The sequence below is a fragment of the Stegodyphus dumicola genome, chromosome X2 (genome assembly GCF_044657685.1).
Source record: "Stegodyphus dumicola isolate Sdum_Otavi_A_Nest chromosome X2, ASM4465768v1".
NCBI classification, from domain to species: domain Eukaryota; kingdom Metazoa; phylum Arthropoda; class Arachnida; order Araneae; family Eresidae; genus Stegodyphus; species Stegodyphus dumicola.
In genome coordinates, this window is record NC_140781.1 from 1,766,314 (window position 1) to 1,772,313 (window position 6,000).

At 32.3% G+C, this 6,000-nt stretch overlaps 1 protein-coding gene across 2 annotated transcripts in view; it reads right to left on the reverse strand.

Moving 5' to 3' along the window:
• Positions 1 to 5,529, reverse strand: part of ck (unconventional myosin-VIIa ck) — a 361,748-nt gene extending 356,219 nt beyond the window's left edge. The window contains exon 1 of one of the 2 annotated variants that reach the window (XM_085809040.1): positions 5,173 to 5,525. The gene's annotated coding sequence lies outside the window, so the exon portion shown is untranslated. Of the gene's footprint in view, positions 1 to 5,172 lie in introns of both variants that reach the window. The other variant, XM_085809042.1, reaches the window with a different exon arrangement.
• Positions 5,530 to 6,000: the final 471 nt, after the last annotated feature.

Here is a 6,000-nt window from a genome sequence, read left to right on the forward strand (position 1 = left end):
CCAAAAAAAGTTGGCCTGTCATGGTTCCGATCTGAACACACAGATCTCTTCTGGAGCTGAGTACAATTCCACCCCAAACAAGCAATCCTGCACCACCATAACAGTGTCATTCAATGATGTTTTCTTGGTGGTAGTGGATACCTGCAGTTCTCCATATGGAAGTCTGATGTTAATCATACTGCAAGCTAAACCTGGACTGGTCGTAAAACATCACACAAGCCCACTGTGACAATGTCCACATTGCATGTTCCCTACTCCAGACTAAACACTGGCAACAGGGAGTTGCTGTGAGCAGAAAATATCTGACATGCCTACGAGCATATAGAGCAATCTGTCTCAAACACCTGTACATACTTTGCCTTGACTCTGTCATACACGTAGCTGAACATAGTTGTTGAAACAGGTCTGATGCTGTGCTCCGTCTGCTTCTTTTAGCAGTTACTGCCAAATACCAGTTGTCATTCGGCATCGTAACCCGGAGGCGACCTGTATTGTAAGCAGAAAGCGACAAACGATAATTCTAATTTTGATTTTATCCAAAAGTATTTCAGTATATGAAGACTTTTGTGAGATAAAATGTTTATCCTTTTTTTATTATTAATTTCTTAAAAATAAAGTTTCACTATATTTAAAAAATATTTCATGTAATTTTGTTACGAACAGATTATAGATCTTATTATTAAAATCTCATTCAGAAAGTTTACTTTTGATTAATGGATAGAGCTCTATTTCAATGAAAATCATAAGTGTACGAACACTTTTAGAAGCCACTGTATATAAATTGTACTCTTACTTTTATTATAGAATTTTTATTAAAAAAATTCAGATTTCTGTTAGATCAGATTTAAGTAACATAGAAAATTTGCATAAAATTTAAAATAAAAAGTAGACTGTTATGTCAACATACTTAAGTAACGTAGAAAATTTGCATAAAATTTAAAATAAAAAGTTGACTGTTATGTCAACATACTATTAATAAAAGTAATAATACTCAGTGAAAGTTATTCATATACAGCTATTAGATTGTGAGATTTACAAAATTTGAGAACCGTAAATTATAAGCAATATATTCCATAATCTGAGGAACATTATATTTTTTACAGTCAGACAAATTATAAAATTGTTATGAAAGCAATAATGAAACCTGATTTTGGTCTATGAATTCATGCTATTAAAAATGTCAACGTCTGGCAACAATTCATGAACTTTTCACACAAAACATTTACGACTCATTTCAGATACAACATTTTGAGAAATGTTTCATCTGTATTTTTCATACGTATGGCTGCATCATTCAGAAGAACATGATATTGTCATGTTTAATTTCATCAGGGGTTTTCCCACATCTGTTTTAAGGAGAAATAATTTCAATGATATCCTGGAACTGGAATCATCCTAGGGTACATATTAATTTGTCAACAGCATTGATTATTTCATAAATGGAAATGAGAATATTGCTTTTTCCATTCTCACTTTGAATATTCTAAATTGCACTAATGTATATAGCATTGAATTAGGTCCATTTTAAGATAAATTTGCAGAACATTATTTCTTATAAGTTTCCAAACATCTTTTCAGAGATGGACTTTCTTACAAGATTCAGATAATGAAGATATTGTAATATTTTGTTATTTAACAAATAAATATATATTTATTATTGAAGTGGCAACGCCATATTTGTATGATGTAACCGTTGCTCAGCAACGTAAGAAATTGTTTAAAATGAGAATTCTGAAGTTTTACCAGCTGTATGAAAATTTTGCCACTAAAGAATTTTATTCAAATTATCTATCTCCCTAAACTAAAAATAAAATATATGTTTTATTAAGAAGATCATCTGTTATTTTGTCAATTACTGCAAAATACTTTACAATACATTTAGTGATCATCAGCCTGAATCAGAAAAAGAGTGTGACTCTACAGAAGATATTCCTTATGATCAAACTGACTATTTTGTAGGAAAAGATAAAGCAACCAAATGAAAGAAAGGTCACTTTCGAATTCAAAGATTCCCATAATATCATAAAAAAATTGCCTGGCAATACACATATATCTAAAGATGTGGCTTCACCCATCGATGCATGGAAGCTAATATTGATGACACAATGATTGAAATTATTGCAAGATGTTCTAATATTTATGTAAAAAATATTTCCGGAAATTTTAAAAGAGACGCAAAATCTATGGAGAAAAAAGTTTCTTGCTTTTTTTAGGACTCGCACTTTTTAGGATTGCACAAATCCTCCCATGTAAATGCTAGAGAATTATGGGCGACTGATGGAACAGGATTGGATATGTTTCATAAAACAAATGAACTGAAGCATTTTCTTTTCCTTCTTGGTGCCTTACAATTTGATAATGTCGGAACACGGGATGACAGAAGAAAGAGTGATAAATTAGCTCCAATAAGAGATTTGTTTGAAAATTTTGTCGAGAATTGTCAAATTATATCATGTAGGGGAATACATGACTTTGAACAAAAAGCTAGAACCTTTTTGAGGACGATGCTCCTTTCGGCAGTATATACCTAAGAAACTTGCAAGATATTGTATAAAGATATCTACTGTGGTTGATTTTAGAACCTTCTATACTTTCAACATGGAAATTGACTCAGGTCAGCAGCCAGATGGGTCATACAAGAAAGTTAAGAGTTCTTGTGAAAAAGGAAAGTGCATCCTAGCTTCGTTATACAATTCTAGAAGGAACATTTTTCAGAATTGTCATATTTTGTTTGACACAGACAGTTGGTATACCAGTTATGAATTGGAGAATTTCTTACAGAGAAATAAAATTCCTATCGGAACAACATGCAAGGATAAGAAGATTAGACTAATCTTTGAAATGTGGTAACAGGTAGTTTGGCGACATTTTAGTAAGGCAATAAAGGTTACTAGCTAGGACTTTAGCAGTGTACATGGATAAAGTCAAGAGAGTGCGCAATGCTGTTTTTGTGCAATTCTGGGACGTTCTTTTAAGTGAAAACAGGTCGACGTGTACATGGATACCGTGTATGTGCAATTCTTAAAAACGCGGCAAGCAGTGGGCGATTCTGCACTTTCTCCCAATTTCACACCTAATCTTCATCATGATTAAGCACTTTTGTTCCATAAAAGTTCTAGCATAAGCTTAATTCGGCTAGCAGATTGTTGGAAAAAAATGTTGAGGAAAAAATAACATGCCTTTACTTCGTGAAAACAAAATGGCATCCAAAAAGAAAACTAGCAGGTTGTTGTAGCAGGGTTGGTCGCCAAATTTTTGCCAAAAAATCGCCATGTTACCATAATCCGAAGATTAACTGAAGATTATCCCACCTGAATTTGTGTTGAATAAGAATAGAGAACAGCATTCAACTCTTTTGGGGTTTCAAAAGGATATAATGCTACTTTCTTATATGGCTGAAAAGGACAAATGTGTTAACCTTTTTTCAACTATGCACAATGATGACCATATTGATGAAAGTATGGGAGATTTGAAGAAATCTGAAGTAATTACGTTTTATAATATGACAAAAGGAGCAGTTGATATAGTCGAAATGGCTGGCACTTATTCTGCGGCCAGAATATCAAACCGATAGGCATATTTTTTTTTGCTATTAAATATTGCCGGCATAGATTCAAGGATCTTGCTTTAATCTACTAAGACTCCACCAGAGATGTTCAGGAATAGGAGGCATTTTTGATTTGGCCTTTGCACTTGAAATGCTCATTTAAAATCATAACAGAAACAGTAGGAATACAACAAAGATTCTCTTGAAGATTCGCAAACAAACAACAGAAAATTATGTTACCGGAGATGTTACATGTGCTCAAGGAAAAAAAGACAGAAAAATCAAAAACTGTATGTGTGAAGTGTAAAAAAAAATATGTCAAGAACACTGTGAAATAGAAACTTCATGTATAAATTATGAGCCTAATTGATTTGAAAATTAATTATATAACTCATTGTCCATGTAATAATTCTGCATAATTTGGATTATAATTGCATTCAAAAATAAAAAAACACAAATTTCTCATCGAAATCAGCGATAAATGTCATTATCAACCTATTTGTTTTACTTCTGTATGCTAAATATCCTATAACTTGACTTGTACACCTCTAAAATTATTGCTTCCATATGATAAATATCTTGCAACTTAAGTATACACCGCTAAAATCATGGCCGATTAGCCGTTGGTGAGCTTGGCGAATAAATACGCAGCGGTGCCAACGGATCCGCTATAGTAACTTTAAGAAAAACATGCAATTTATCCCTCCTGCCATCAAAGCTCTGATACCTACCAAATTCGTTAAAGTTACGTGGTCAGAAATGGCGGCATATTTTTCAGCTCAGTATTTAAGGTTACCATAAATAACAAGGTTATCATAATTTTTCATTTATCGTGCCAAAATGTTGCTAAAAACATTTCTCGCCAAAAACGACTAATACTAAAGCTGTGCCCAGTTAGTACACACTCAGTATTTCGGTATATAAGTAGTATGTTTTCAAGAATTCATTAATACATTACAATAATTCCACAGTAATAAAATGCAAATACTTCAGTTTCAATGGGAAACATCTTTAAAATATTATAGCAACATAATGCTAGTTGAAAGCATAATCACTTCAAACTCAAATTGCAATCACTTTCAAGTTTACATAATCTCCGATTACAAAACGTATCACCGCTATGAAAATTCACGTCAACTACACAGCAAAAATATTCTATTTCGCTAAGTAACCCCTTTTATTAAAAAAGAAAAGTCTGTTTGGTCAACTATTTAATTTTACACTTCACTGAAAAATATAATGTTCCGTGGAATTATATTTTTTATTATATAAGTATTATGCAGTTCGTTAGAGAAAGAGTTACCGCAAGAAATGGGAAAATAAACCAGCATATATGCAACTCATCCAGTTCACAAAAGCAACGAACTGTCAAACTTTCACACAAGGAAACTGCATAAGTTTTGTATTTAATCGTCAATTTAATGTAGTTCGATCTTTAAAAATAAATAATTCCATTTCGATGACAATAAATAAAGCGAATAGTTAGTAATTAAATATGTATACTCAGCTCCAATGAATCTATTTTACCAACTACCGGCATTCTAAGAAGACATCTATTATTTATACACACGTATACATATAGCAGCAACTAGACCAACATAAAAGATACTGCAACGTCAACTTACCGGTATAAACTACGGATTCAGTAACAAAAATTGGAAATATTCACTACTTTGTTGAATTAACTGTAGAGAATCCGACATCATTATGTCTCATCCTGAGAGCAGTTATCCACATTTAATATAAGCAAAAATAAAATTCGCTCAAACGAAATACCATTACAACACATAAACGTTAACACACCTGATGCCTCACCGTTCCTTTAACCTGTCCGCCAGGTGAACCAAATGTCACTTAATTTCAGAAGTATCCTTAAATTGGATAGACGTAATACATTAATTTAAAACCATCCATAAACTAGCAGAAAAAATCACACTTTTTTGATATATCACTATCATATTATTTTTAAATATTTATGGCATTCAGCCTTTTTAATCTGTATAGTAACACAACTGACTCAAAATATGAAATACACGTAAGTACACATTTGGCCACCAGAGAATTTAATGAGTAAATTCTTCAGACAGAAAATTTTCCAAAAGTTTAAAATAAGATATTATATAAAGCAGAAAAGTACGAAAGCAAAGGATTGCGTAGCTGCTATGAGATAAATGTGACTTTTATTTTCAATTTGCGTCTCCTTCAGATGCAATGAGATACATTCCGCAAGAGAATAAGAGGGAAAATGTGATCACGTGGTTTATGAACAACAATCTCCACATGTAGTGTGTTTACAATGAAATGTATTGTGTATAGCAGGTATGACACTAAGTTCTTTTCCTGACTTAGAAATTTACAGCTATTGCGAAAAAATTAAAAAGTACCCTTAGAAGTGATTTCTCTTGCTTTTATATCAATAAAAAGGGTCTTCTCTCGTTCAAGGAAAAACATGT